This window comes from Mobula hypostoma, chromosome 8 (genome assembly GCF_963921235.1).
Source record: "Mobula hypostoma chromosome 8, sMobHyp1.1, whole genome shotgun sequence".
Taxonomy (NCBI): Eukaryota; Metazoa; Chordata; class Chondrichthyes; order Myliobatiformes; family Myliobatidae; genus Mobula; species Mobula hypostoma.
In genome coordinates this window covers 43,323,852-43,339,694 of record NC_086104.1, presented here as the reverse complement: position 1 = coordinate 43,339,694, position 15,843 = coordinate 43,323,852, and the positions used below count along the sequence as shown (strand labels likewise).

General features: G+C 38.4%; 1 long non-coding RNA gene across 1 annotated transcript; it reads right to left on the bottom strand.

Annotated features, from left to right (window-relative positions):
- Positions 1-3,833: 3,833 nt before the first annotated feature.
- LOC134350504 (uncharacterized) lies at positions 3,834-15,826 on the bottom strand. The gene is made up of 4 exons (XR_010018910.1): positions 15,708-15,826; positions 13,417-13,550; positions 10,404-10,499; positions 3,834-6,343 (listed from the first exon to the last, which is right to left on the bottom strand). It is a non-coding gene; the product is annotated as an uncharacterized LOC134350504 (long non-coding RNA).
- Between the last annotated feature and the right edge of the window lie 17 nt (positions 15,827-15,843).

Genomic DNA, 15,843 nt, shown 5'->3' with positions numbered 1-15,843 from the left:
GCTGGTGTGCTCAATGGTGGGGAGGGCTTTACCTGTGATAGACTGGGCTATATCCATTACTTTTTGTTAAAGTTAAAGTCTGTCCCAAGCCTCATTACTTTTTGTAGGCTTTTCCATTCAAGGACATCGGCGTTTCTATACAAGGCCGTGATGCAGCCAGTCAATATACTCTCCACCGGACATCTGTGTAAGTTTGTTGAAGATTTAGATGACATGGCGAATCTTCACAAATGTCTAAGAAAGTAGAGGCGCGGCCATGTTTTCTTTGTAACGGCACTTACATGCTGGACCCAGCACAGGTACTCCAAAATAAGAACACCGATGAATTTAAAGTTGCTGATCCTCTCCACCTCCAATCCTTTGATGAGGGCTGGCTTATGGTGAAAGTACATAAATCAAAATGGCTAACAGAATGCTGACCTTTATAATAAAGGTACATAATTTAAATTAGAACCCAATGACAATGTAGAAATAGTCTTTCCAAGTCAGGAAGCAATGGAATGAAAGATGTACATGATGGTGTTCCTACGTACTTCCTACCCTCCCTCTTCTTGGTGCTATATGCCATGAGTTTAGGAGGTGTTGTCAGAGTAGCCTTATGCAACTTACAAATTGGCAGAGAATTAAATTGTTAGATTGAAGAATGAGACACCAGTCAAACATGCTCAATTCTTAATAGTAATAAGCTTCTTGAGCATTATTAGAGCTGCACTTATCCAGGTAAGCAAATAGGATTCCATCACACTTTTGATTTGTGTCTTCTAAGCTGAGAATTCAGAAAGTGAGATATTTTCTGCTGGATATTCAGCCTTTCATCTACTCCAGTAGCCACAGCATTTTGGTAAAGGTGAATAAAGTTTATGCTGCAAACAATCAAAGATCAGGTTAGATTACGCCTGAAGTGCTATGTGCAATTTGTGGAAAAATATCCTGACCTTGGAGTGAGTGAAGCTTCACTTATTAGAATCCAAGGACTCTCAGCGTTAAAATTACAAGCAAAGACTACACAAATTAAGCTTATACCCCCAGGAATTTTGAAGACTAAGGGGCAATTTTATTGAAGTGTTGGTTACCAATGGAACAGAGAGCGAAGTAAGAGAGAAGCTATCTCCCACTGATTGGTGAGTCAAGAACTAAAAAGTAATAAGAAAAGAATTAAGTGATTCATCATTGAACACAGAAAGAGTGCTAGAGGTTTGGGAAACTCTTCTTCACATAGCAATTAAAAATTTGCTGAAAACAGATGGCTATTTTCTACCAAAAGTTTTAAGAGGGATGAGGCAAGATGGATATATGAAGATAGGTGTCAAGTCAATGATGCTCTAAATGATGGAACAGGATCAAGGAAATGAATGGCTTCCTGATTTGCTGTTTCCTCTTCCCATGATGAGAGACATATATATTTCAGTAATCACCCCACGAAGCAATAGATACCATTACGATCTCCATACCTTTCAAAGTATAACTAGTTGGTGCGAAGCAAGATACATATTCAGCAATACCTGGGAAGAAAAATTTGCTCACATGAGTGATTCACGTTCATGTGTTCTAAATAGTGCAAGAATCTGAAAATTGTGGCAGTGTAATTAACTTGGTTGTTATTTTGTGAAACTGCCTTTTTCATTTTCTTAGGCATAAGTTCAAATATTTTAGGGGACACTGCATTATATGCAGGAGCTACCTTCAAAGTGGATTGAATTGACTTTATTTTACATCCTTCACATACATGAGCACTAAAAATCTTAACGTTACTTCTCCAAACAATGAATGTGCAATTTATAGGAATTTGTAATAAATAGTATGTCCAACAGGACAGTCAATATAACATAGAAATACAATTGTTTCAGCGTGAATTAATCAGCCTGATGGCCTGGTGGAAGAAGCCACCCTGGGGCCTGTTGGTCCTGGCTTTTATTATGCTGCAGTACTGTTTCCCAGATGTTAGCAGCTGGAATAGTTTGTAGTTGGGGTGATTCTTTCCCTAGTGATCCTTTGGGCCCTTTTTAGGCACCTGTCTCTGTAAATGTCTTGAATAGTGGGAAGTTCACATCTACAGTTGTGCTGGGCTGTCTGCACCACTCTCTGCAGAGTCCTGTGATTGAGGGATAGTTCCCATAACAGGCAGTGATGCAGCCAGTGAAGTTGCTCTCAATTGTGCCCCTGTAGAAAGTCCTTAGGATTTGGGGACTAACGCCAAACTTCTTCAACTGTCTGAGGTGAAAGAGGCACTGTTGTGCTTTTTTTTTTTAACCACACAGCCGGTATATATAGACCACGTGAGATCCTTGGTGATGTGTATGCTGAGGAACTTAAAGCTGTTGAGCGTCTCAATCCCAGATCCATTGATGTCAATAGGGGTTAGCCTGTCTCCATTCATCCTGTAGTCCACAACCAGCTCCTCTGTTTTTGCGACATTGAGGAAGAGGTCGTTTTCTTGACACCACTGTGTCAGGGTGATGACTTCTCTGTAGGTTGCCTCGTTTATTATTTGAGATAAGGCCAATCAATGTAATATCGTCATCAAATTTAATTAGCAGATTGGTGCTGTGGATAGCAACACAGTCATGGGTATATAGAAAGTAAAGGAGGGGGCTTAGGACACAGCCTTGAGGGGCAACTGTGTTGAGGGTCAGAGAGGGCAGAGGTGAGGGAGCCCACTCTTACCACCTGCTGATGATCTGACAAGAAGTTCTGGATCCAGCTGCACAAGGCAGGGGGAAGGCTGCAGTTTTCAAGCTTCTTGTCAAGCCTTGAGGGGATCATGGTGTTGAATGCTAAACTGTAAGTGATAAACCTATTCTATACTGAGGGATTGTTGAAATGGTGATTCAAACAGAATGTTGTAAATGGCTTACAGTTTGAGATTGTGTTTATTTAATGGTCATCTGCAGAGAAAAGGTAGACTGAAGGAGCGAAGAACAGTCTTTGGTATCACTCATTATGGAGTACTGGGTATGTTTCTAGCTAGCTTACCCTTGTGGTTTGCTGGGTGCCATGGGGGAAGAAATGCTTTGAATAGAGTTGGCTAAATTATACATAAATGATCTCATGAAATCACATCATCATAAATTGCATTTGACAAGTCCAAGTCCATCCTATGTTACAAAATCTATTACATTTTAACCAGAGACATATTTTGAACTTTCTTACAGATAGCATCTTCTCTACTTCTTTAGCAATATTTCTACCCCATCTATGTTCATTACCACCACACTTCATGGCATCAGATAAGTTCACATAGATTTGTTCACCTCCATCAAATGTAAATTGTGGGAGAGATAACATGCAGTGGTGATAACTGAAGGAATTCTACATCGCATTGTGCTTGCACCAGCTCCTTATAATCTGAATTTACAGTGAAAGACCAATACCCACTAGTACTGTCAGCAGTATTATGGTGACAATCCAGCACTACCATTACTGTACTTTATTACATGGTTTTAGACCTGTGCCCATCAGTGTTGTTCCTCAGTTCAAAGGTTCAAAGATTCATTTTATTGTCAAAGTATGCATACACATTACAACTCCGATATTCGTCTTCTCCAGATAGCCATAAAATACAGAAACACTATGGGAATTGTTGAAAGAAAAGACATCAACACCCCCGCCCCCGCACGAAGAAGAAGAAGAAACAAAACTCGCAAGCCCCAAACCCCCCACCTCCTCCTTTGCACAAAAACCTAACAAATCACCCACACTGAAAATGGCAGCTAGAACATTAAACCCCAAACCCCTCACACAAAAGCTAACAGATCACCCATGCTGAAAAGTCAATTAAACATCAAACCCAAACCCCCAACCCCCTCCTATAGCCCCATTACTGTTTACCTGCATCCATTTTCCTTTTGGTCTGTTAGGGTCTTGTTAAATGCAACTGCTTTTTAAGGTTGGTGGGTTAATGTACCTGAAAAGAATAAGCCATCCATGTTGTAACATTATTGTACCGTGACTGCAGCTTCAATTGAAGACCCATTATCACAATAAACTGCTAACTTTATTTAATACTTTGTTTCTGAGAACGCTGAAGTGAGACATTTTGTTCAACTAACTCAGTAGAACTAACACTTATGCTATATCCTTTTAGCAAAAAGGTGTTGCAATCACAAACATTTAGCCCAGGATATGATGAAAATAGTCCTCACAGGTTTAGAGCTTGTAGTAATGTGTTTCTGAAAAATATGCATAAAATTGTTCTTGAAAATGATTTTTAAACAGAAGAATAAAGTTGTCTTGCAAAACTTCTTGGAAGACATGACAACCACTTTAGTTCTGTCACAAAACATTATATGCTGCATGCTGTATACCGTGGGTGGTTAACCACAGGCTGTAAACCAATTTTGTAATTTTAAACAGAACCATGTTTGACACTATCTATAATCTTGTTCTCTAAAGACCACTGGAATTCTGTCAGCCATACCTTTTCAGTTTAGCAAATTACGACCAGCATTCCTGCTAAGAGGAAGCCATTCCAATACACATACACTTATGTCATTTACAAATAGTGTAATGCATGATTGCAAATACAGTTCCTTTTTCTTAGTTCAAGTTATGTGTCCCTGAGGATGTTGAAGGAAAAACACATACATTATGCTGAACTAACATCAGTTTGTTCCGCATAAGAGCCATTAATCAGATCCATAAAAATTAAGCGATTAAAAATATAAAATAGCAAAGTATTTTCAAGAATGATGTGAATTAACCTTTAAGTTGTCACCACAGAAAAACATTTGGAAAACAAAGGTAGTAAAATATAGTTTTAGTAGGGAGAAAATGGGTAGTAAATTACTCATTATGCAATCTATTTAATTTTCCTTTAAGGAGAATTTTACTGGGTATATTACAGATCCCCTACTTGACATTATTTGCTTTCTCTGTCTGCAAAATGTATGTATTAAGGGGTACAATTTTCCACAGTGCAGCTTTGAATGGCTAATCAATCAGCCAGTTACTGAATAACCCTGAGGGGTGCCAACAAGAGAAAATCTGCAGTTGTACCAGCCCATTTGAGAGTCAAAGCATTTGAAGTCCTACACCACCAGGCTCGGGAACAGCTACCTTCCTACAACTAACAAGTTCTTGAGCCAATCTGCACAACTTGAACCCTACTCAGCAATGGAACACAACGACACACTTCTTGTACAACCATGGACTTGTCTCTGATTAACTTTTTTGCTCTCTCTTCACTGTCTTGGATAATTTGTCGGTACCTATGTGTCTGTGAAGCTGCTGCAAGCAAGTTTTACTCATTTCTGACATAATTCATTAACATTAACTAGTAGGAGCTAGGCAAGAAGCCTCATACCTCTCATAAAATGAAGTGGTCCAGTCAGATTATGGGCCTTGAGAAGCCACATCCAGAACCAGAATGGATGCGATTCCAGCAGGATGAGAACCTGGGTGGCAGAATCAAAGCTGGGACTTTGAGGCCAGTGGATAACTTCTGGCTCATCAGCAAACCTTATCTAGCATTGTTCCTTGGATGAATTGCAAAATGACAATATATAGAGAGTAAGCACTCTGCATGGAGTTGTCCAAACCTGAAAGTGGTATTTACCCAGTAAAGATTTGTATAATGTGGCATCCAGTCATCAGATGTAATAGCACTCAAGGACAGGCTCAAAGAATAAATTTATCAAGTCCTAAATACATTATTAAAGTATGTGTGCAGTATACAACCTTGAGATTCTTCTTCTTGCAGGCAGTCATAAAACGAAGAAACACCAAAGAACCCGTTTAAAGAAAAAACCCACACAAATGTGCAAAAAACAGAACAAATCATGCAAACAACATAAAGCAAACAAATAACACAGAATATTAAATGTCAAACCATGGAATCCCCAAAAAAGAGTCCACATCCACGAGCTGCCAAGGTAAGTGAAGCTGGTCCAGGGCCCAACGGCCACGAATACGGCCACCGAATCACTCAGTTCAGCACTGTGTCAATGGCTGCAAACCATAGCTGCAGATCCAATTCTGTGCCAAAGTGTCTCGATAAAATTGAACAACTATTAAAGCCCGTTCAGTGCTGAGGACATTAAACATCTAACCACAGCTGAAAGTGAATCCACATCCAAGAGCTGCCGAAGCAATCGAACATTGCAGCACGCGTGGGATCCAAGACTCCTGCATTTTCTGCTGGAAACAGTAAAAGAGAGACCAGTCAAATGCAGGCAGGCGGCACTGAACACACGTCCCTTTTCCGCTCTTGTCCTCGTCCATTTTAGTGTTGCTCGGTGCATCATTCAGTGTGGAGTAATGGTGCTGACCATGGGTTTGCATTCCATCATTAGGAGTCAACATAGTCACTCCAAGGGATGGCCGTAGTTGCACTCCATACTGAATCCTGTAAGAAATTGCAGAAGTGCCAGATCATTCAGACAGCCAAAAAATGCATCTTTAAAAGGGAAATTACAAGCTGCAAATGATCTCAGTTCAGAAGAGGAAGAAGATGAATATCTAGAAGAAGGAAAGAATCCAGTAGTTTTGTAAGCTGTCTACAAGATGTTGCTATGAGGTACTGGTGCCATCTTGCCCAAAATTCCTATTAAACAATATGCTATGCCCTAACTTCAAGACAAAATTGGCCTATGTTAACTTTCTCTTTAATTTTCCAATAAATTCTGGATTTCAAAAAGTGGAAATACCAACACAGATCAGGACTCCAATGTACTAGCCAGCAAAGTAGTTCATAATAGATAGCTTCAGTTGTCAAATGATTGTGTGAATAAAATTGATTTATCCTTGCACTGTTCTTTTTGTGTATTGTGTGCTCTGATCTCATAGGAAAGCATGGCAATGTACTAAAAGCCCTGGAAGAAGCAGAGGAATTTGTGATCCCCATGCCTTCTCTCCCAAAGGGGGCAAGAGGAAAATGGGGATTGCAATTCCAAAAATGGAATAAACTTATTTTTAACATTTTGCAGCATGACCCAAGTGGGTGTAGTGTCATGTTAATCCTGGCACTGCTGTAGTTTGCATCCATTTTCCAGCCTTTTGCTGTACTTATCAGTATGTACTATGTAGAACCTTTTTATTCTAATTCCATTTGTCTGAGAAAGCTCAACTGCTTTTCATCAAACACCAATAAAATATTTAAATTGCATTGCTTACCATTAAAAGTGATCCTGAATGATATCTCCAATAAAGTAAAAAAAAAACATTGCTGGCACTTAGTCAGAGACACAGACATTCCACTGAATCAGTCACCCTAAGAAACTATCTGTGCTCCTTCAGTTAATAATATTGGACATCTGCCTATCAGAAAGATTACAGTAAAACCATGTGCACATTCTTCCTTGGCAAGTAACATAAACATCTAAAACAAGGTGCGCAGTTCAAAATTGTGCTGCAACTGAGTCTCACTTTATGCAATACAAACTGTAGCAAGTTCTTAACTCCCCCAAACTAGCAAAACTAGGCAGAAGCTGAGTTAAAATAATAGCAGTGGAATTATCACATCACTTTCCATTTGTTGTTCAAATCACTTCTATTTTATGTGCGCCTGAGTTTTCAGCCTGGTCATGAATTCATGCATTTCACATTTATGCATTTATGCATTTATGAATACACAGGACAAGAAGTGTATTAAAAAGTCTTCAAGATCATTAACTACAGTTAGTGAACCTTATATCACTGGTAGGGATATTACTGAAGAAGATTTTTAGAAACAGGATTTACTTACATTTGGAAAAGCATAGCCTTATCAGAGAACGCCAGCAAGTCTGTGTGCAGGGGTTCCTGTCTCACAAATTTGATTTTGAGGGAGTGACAAGGGTGATTGAGGAGAGCAGGACAGTGTTGTTGCTGACATGGAGTTTAGCAAAGCATTTGACATGGTAGACTGGTCCAGCAAATCAAGTCACATATGAACCACAGTGTGTTGGTAAATTGGATCCAAAATTAGATTGGACATTGGAGATGGAGGGTAGTGATGGAAGGATGTTTCTCTGACTGGACATCTGTGACCAGAGGTGGTCACCAATCATTAGTGCTAGGACCTTTGTTCATTGTAATATGCAGTATACAGGTAAATTATTTGCATGAAAATGTAATTGGTCTGACCAGCAAATTTGCAGATGACACAAATATTAGTGGAGGCACAGTATGATTAATAAGGAATGTCATTGTCATAGTCATACTTTATTGATCCCGAGGGAAACTGGTTTTTGTCACAGTTGCACCATAAATAATTAAATAGTAATATGTAAATTATGCCAGGAAATAAGTCCAGGACCAGCCTATTGGCTCAGGATGTTGCCAAAGTACACAGAAAGATAAGTTGGAAATGTGGGTAGAGAAATAGCAGGTGGAGTACATGGAGTTCAGCTGGACAAGATTAGTTGAGGTGTTGCATTTCGAAAGTTCAAGTGTGCAAGGAAAGCATACAGTAAACGGCAAGACCCTTAGGAGCATTGATGTACAAAGTGATCTTGGGGTGCAACTCATTAACTCCCTGTAGTAGCAACACAACGAGATACGGTAAACAATAAAGGTGTACAGCATGCTTGCCTTTGTCATTTGGGGCATGAAATTTTGTTCAGGTCACATTTGGAACACTGTGTGCAGTTCTGGTCACCACACTGTAGGAAGGATCTGGAATCACTGGAGATTGTGCAGACGAGAATCGCCAGAATGTTGTCTAGATTAGACCGAGGGGAAAACTAACAGAACTATATAAATTTATGAGGTAAATATAATCTTTTTCTCAGGGTGGAAATGTTAAATACTAGCGGGCATAGGATCACCAAGATGTTGTCTAGATTAGACAGAGGGAAAAACTGCTAGAACTATATAAATTAATGAAGTAAGTATCCTTTTCTCACAGTGAAAATCTCAAATACTAGATGACATAGATTTCAGGCGAGAAAGGGAAACATTCAAGGCGAACTGTGAGGCACTTTTTCCTTACACAGAGCCATGCCTGGAACATGCTGCCAGTGGAAATAGTAGAAATTGATCAATAGCAATGTCTGAGAGGTATTTAGACAGACACATGGACAGGAGGAGAATAGAGGGAATCAGACCAGGATCAGGCAAGTGGGATTAGTTAGACTGACATCATGGTTGGTGTAGACATGGCCTGCCCTGTGCTGTACTGTTCAATATTCAATATTCGGAATGCTCCTGGGATATTATATTGTTTGTGACTGCTGCTGTAACAATATTTGGAATCACTGACTCCTGCATCCAGCGGCATTGTCTGTAATTGCAATCCCTCTGAAACCCGCAACCTTTACGTGCTGTCTGGGCTGGCTCTATCTTAGAGCTGCTGCATCAATATGCCATTTTAGGGGTTTTCAGCACTCAAAAGCCATCCACCAGGCTATTAAAATTAATTGTTTGATACACTGGACAATAGAAACTAAAAGATATTTTCTAACCATTTTTGAAAAGGGAAATGACAAGTGTTATTACAAACAACAGCAAATGCAAATGGAAGGACTGTGAAGAATTTAGAAGGTGGATACTCACCAGCTCCCTAAGCCTCCAGAGTTAGATTAAAACCAGGAGGGGAAGTGGAGTTACATCGTTCTTTTACATTGGTGATTTGCACTTAAATACAGTCCAGACTGGCAGGATTTAAATTTCCTTTCCCTGATGGGTATTAGATTCCAATGTTCACTGAGCTTCAACAGATTCAAATTGGACTTCAAAGGAGCAATCAAACCCTACTGTGACATTATGTTGAATTAGTATGAAAAAGAGATGTACCAGGCTTGCCATTGCCATTTGTGTTAAGTTTCAGCTGACAATTAATAGCTGTTAACTGACAATGAACTCCATTTCCAATACTGACATGAACCATCATTATATCCTTACTGCCTCTATAGTAATGAAAAATAAAACAACAACTAGGCACTTTGATTCTGAATTCCTGATATCCTTCCATTAGAAACTATGAACAGTAAGCTTAGCCCAGGAATTTCCTGTTATAGGCAGATGAATAAATTCAAATTAAGGTTATTACATTACTATAATCAAATTAGTTTCTATATTGTCCGTCCACTATGTTCAATGGCTTTCATTGTCTATTTTGAAGGCTTTTTAAGGGAATACTAAGATGCTTATAAGCAGGAAGGTACAGATCTGCTGACAATATGTTGTTTTTTATATTTTTCTTTTGTCTTAATGAGACCTCTTGGCTGACTGAATTCATGCCAATTTCCATCATTCTCACTGCCCCCACTTATATTCTATCAAGTCTATCAATCTCCACCCCACTCCCCATTTCTCCTGCACCAGAAACAACTTACATTAACCAATTTACCTGGCACTTTGGGATGTGTGGGAAAACAAGACTATCTGGAGCATTAGGGTGAGAGTGTGAAATGCTACCATGCTACTGAAAATCTTGTTGCCCGTTCCTGAATGAAGCAGTAGATGGCTTGCTTTATAGAACTTACCAAACTGAGAGCTTTTCCAATTGGCTCATAGTCAGCAGTGTTTGTGTAGAGATGAAGGGAGAAAATGTTGGAAACACTCAGCAAGTCAGGCAGCATCTATGGAAAAAGGAACGAGAGTTAACATATCAGGTTAAAGACCTTTAATCAGAACTAGAAAAACAGGAAAACAATTGGGGCAAATATTTTTCTGTTTACCTACTTGCTGCCATTATAATTTATATTGTATCTACCTCTGAAATCATGCAATCTCCTTTCCGCTCTTCAGATCCTCTCTTCCCACCAGCCAATCAGCCAACTGCTTTCTCCAGTATCAAGTTCCCCTCAGGATGAAACAAAAGCTGTTGCCCTGGTATCTAGGTATACTCCATAATGAAGCCTAAGGTCCAACAATCCAACTCTATTATTATCCCAGCTCTAGCCAATATGCACACCATTCAATGAAAAGCTACCAGTTTGGGGAGTAGAGTTGTTGTTGAAGCTGTATTTAGAAAAGCTTCTAAAAGGGTAGAACATGAGATTAATAGAGAGTGTTAATGTTCTGAATTGTGGAGAGGACAGAATGTATTTTAATTACTTTGTTTTAAAATTTTATTACTGCATTTCTGGTATTCCTTTGTGCTTTTAATCAATATTTTAAAATTTATTACTTAAAGTTAACCTCTAAGACTAACCACAATTTCAGCCAGTGGGGTAGTACTATTTTAGATAAGAAAGAAAGGAAAAGGAGTCAGGAAACATGGCATTGAAGAAATATTCAAGGTGATTAATCACTGCTATATATAAAGTGGCATAATTTTACATGCTTCCATAACTTCACACTTTCAGATAGATATTTTGTGATGACTTGTATTTTTGTTTTGTGATCAAGCAACTGCTATGATTATCATTGTAGAAGGAAAATAAGGTGTGAAATTGTTGTTAGAGTGGAAAATTGGAGAGTTCGTTACTACTACATAGAAAGTAGCAAAGTTCTGTCATGATGGCAAGGTTGGGTAACACGTTGGAGATCATCACAGATTTCAGTCACTCTGAACAATAGTTCAAAGCCTTTTCATAGCAGTAAAAGCCGAAGAACCATTGTTTCAGCAAACCATAGACTTTCTCTTTGTACACGAGCATTGTAAATACACCAGACATGTGAAAAGGTTACACTCCTTAATTATTGGTGTTCAGCTGAGAGTCCAAGCTGCCCAGCGTTTCCACCTTAGTTCATTGTGGTGACTCTGTTCCCATGATATAGTTATATTGCTCACTGCTACTCAGGTGTGAGAACTGCTTCTGCAAGCATTGCTAAATACAGGATTCTGTAGATCATCTTTCCCCATGCTTCTCCACCCATCAGTCTCTCATTTCTAGCAGGTGTTACCATGCTATAATGCTTAACATCCATTACCCATCAATGCATCCATGTAAGGGAGTAGTTTTGAAGTTATCAAAAATCCTTTCAACGCTTGCCACATCATTCCTTATTGACTTCTACAAGTTCAAATATATATATCTCAACAGAAGTTTGCTGCAACTGCCACAGCTGATTAATTTAAAGCACACTGCTGAGGGATCAAGGCTAAACTTGGATACTTCATGCTGCTGGATGCATGTTCGGCTGTCAAAGAATTTCACAAGCTATTATCAGCAGTTGAAAAATAAAACACCAGAAATAAAAAAAGAAAATGTTAGAAATATTTGGTTGGTGAAGCACCATCCGCAGAAAGAAAAGTAGATGATTTGAAACATTAACTCTTTCCGTAGAGGCATCCTGGTCAGTATTTCCAGTATTTTCGTTTTTTTATTTCTTGCAGTGTGCCATGTTCTAATCAGACGAAATCATCTGTCTGTTCATACTGTACCTGGCTGTTTCTCATGGTGTGTGACCAAATATAGAATTCAATTCAATTCTCAAATGCATCTCTATTTGCACATAAAATGCCACATTTGAATATTTAAGAGCATTACAGACACCCCAAAAAATCACGTGCATTTTTGCCTCCATTGAATATAAAAATCTAGATGCAATAATATACACATAAAATGTTAACAACCTCAGTTAAAGTTCGCTGAGTGTAATCAGGCTCCATTGGAATAAAGAAGAATGAACAGAAAAAGAGAAGTAATTGGAGCTTTGTGTGAAGGATATAGGTTATGAGAGTATGGGATAATTATGTTTAAATTTATTAATGGATGGGAAGAGCAGTTATAACGGGGGTTCCCAGCCTGGGGTCCACGGCATAAAAAAGGTTGAGGACCCCTGAGATAGAAGCATGTGGCTTCAAACAATCGGATTTCTTGCAACAGACTTCAGGAGAAAATTCAAAGGATTGTAAGGTTTGGGTCTTCCTTCCATAATCAATAGCTGAGCAAAAGTCATGAGTCCCCTTTGACTGAATGAACAGGAGAGGACCGTAATGAAGCAGTGCTGGCGATGGAACATTTCCTTCTACAGACAGAAAACTACCAACATCAACCAGTTGGATCAAATTATACATTTCTATGTTTAATTACTAACCTTACTCATTGCTATTGAAGTGGTGAAAAAAAAACAGTATTTCTCATCTTATAAACCTTTGCCAGGTCAAACCAAGGTGATAGTCTATTAGGTTATTTTATCCCACTCCAATAGATCATAATTATCATTTTATGTGGTTTTGCCTACTTTATCATTTTCAACACACAGGGAAACAATGAGATTCTTGTCTGCGTAGTCTCTTAAGGTTAAAGAAACATTTGGACACCAAACAAATGACACCATGCTTGTAAACCCACATTAAAGCTACCACAATAATGAAGTATTCTGCAACAACAAAATGAAAAGTATTTTAAACAGTGTATTCCAGAAAAAAATGCATAATAATATAAATGAAGTGCTTCTTGTATGAAGAACATGGGTAAGTGCTTTCTACAAACAAATTTTATATTTCTGTTGTTGCAATTTTTGCATACTGGCAGGCTGTGAAAGCCAAAATATACTGTTTCAAGATGATCTTTTCAAACAAATATGTGTTCATCCAAGACCTACCACAAAGCCAACTAGATCCTTCGGAGTCTCTTCAGAAGTTTGAGCCAGAGAGTTTGTTCAGTAACATGTTCACACCCAAGTAGTTTGGCAACTTTCAGATATTCTGAACCACAATTGAATAAGTTGACTCTAGTCTTGTTTAATAAAAATAATATAAATCACTAAATAAGCAATTTTACCTTGGCAGTCAACTATTAATTATAAACTGTGTACTTTAGAGGCTCTTACTTAAGGCTTTTCTATCTTTGAAAGTGGCTAAATTGATTCACACAATCCCATTTGCATCAATCCAAAAGTAAATTATCAGGAGTAAATAGTCAAAAGGAGATACAAATATATTAATCAGTTTATCTCATCTCTTCCAGTTGAAGTATCACTGAATAGAGCCAATTTCTTTCTTTGCGAATAAACTTGGCAGCTACAATGTTGGTATAGCTGACTTTTTTTAGGTTTTTGAATCCAACAATCAAACGTTGAGAGTAAAATACATTAAATATTTTGCTAAGTGAGCACAGCTGTGAAGTTTTAAGGAATGACAAATCCTAGGGTGTAAACTAAAAAGGAAATTAACGTTTTCTACAGGAACTTTGACAATGACTTTTCCTCATTTTACTTTGACAAACTTCTCTAGATGTACGGTGGAGAGCATATCAACTGGCTGTATCACAGCCTGGTATAGGAACACCAATGCCCTCGAACAGAAAACCCTTCTAAAAGTTGTGGATACGGTCCAGTCCATCGTGGTGAAGTCCCCCTCCCCCACCATTGTGAACATCTAATGGGGCGTTGTTACAGGAAAGCAGCTTTCATCATTAGGGACCCTCACCACTCAGGACATGCTCTCTTCTCGCTGCTACCGTCAGGAGGAAGATACAGGAGCCTCAGGACCCACACCACCTGGTTCAGAAATGGTTATTAACCATCAACCATCAAGCTCTTGAACCAAAGGAGATAACAACTTGCCCCATCACTGAAATGTTCCCATATCCTATTGGCTCACTTTCAAGGATTCGTCATCTCATGTTCTTGGTATTTATTGCTTATTTATTTATTAATTATTATTTCCTTAGTTTTGTATTTGCAGAGTTTGATATTTTGCACAGTGGTTGAACGCACAAGTTGATGAGGTCTTTTATTAATTCTAATATGTTTATTATTCTATTATGGATTTAAGTATGCCCACAAGAAAATGAATCTCAGGGATGTACATGGTGACATATATGTAATTTGATAATAAATTTACTTTTGAACTTTAAACTTTTACTGTAGTTATTAGTCTAAGGAACTATCACTGCGGGGTTCTAACTTTTATATCTGCCTTGGGTGATATACTGTTGGACAAGAAATGCAGAATGCAATTATCAATAAACAGATGAAAGTTGCTATTTTTTTTATAAATCTAGTGCATGTATCAGTAACCGAACGCTTTCCAATACTCTCAATTCATATTTTTTTTATATTTATGCCGCAGGTAGATGGATGGTTTCTGTGGAAAGGATGAGGAATCATAACAGAAATGGCAACATTAAGTCGTTGCTTTATTCACCATTTATATGCTTATCAATCCATGAATTTGCTGAAACTCGGATTCTGTTAAACATAATTTTATCCGCGAACATTCAGCTCTCTAATCTACTTGTGCTTATTGATGTAATAATTAATTACTTGTTTCAGCAATTTATTTAAAAATACCGTGCCCCCCAGATTGCTGATATTTGCGCTTCCTTTGTCGGTGTTCAGCCCGAGGCCCTTCATCAGCACCGATTACCCAGTTCTGATAAGGGTCTCCTCCCAAAACGTTGACTGTTCATTTCACTCTCGAGAAGTTGTCTGGCGTGCTAAATTCCTCCAGTATTTCACGTATGTTGCTCACTAACGTGTAACAACAAAACTACTTTGTTTTGTTGACAGATATGAACTATTATCTTCTCGCAATTAGTTTAAGAAAACGATTTAAGTAAAATCTACCTCAACTCCCATGGAAGTTGACACATAATTATTGTTATAATGCAAAAAAAAATGCAGACAAATTATGTATATATAGCAAGGCTCCACAAACGATTACTAACTCACGGCTGGAGAAGTTTGAATGTTGGCAAGGATTCTGGGACAATCGTTTAAAAGATGCCTGGAATTTATTAGAAAGCTCTGCTTGGAAGCATATCCGGGTTTTCTAAACTGAACCCCTCCAAACAATCCATACTCTCCTTCCTTTAGTGCCTCTGTGCATTCATGCCACGATTTCTTCAATGTGACCTCTTTCCTCTAACTGCGTACGGTAATCTACCCACCTGAGTAGAAAGTCTGCCAAAGTTTGATTTAACACGATTTTAGTTATTGAGAATATAATTTTATGGGCAAATGTAATGCCACAAAAATCCCTTACAAATATTCCGCACCCAGACAAAACACGGTACCGCCTCACCG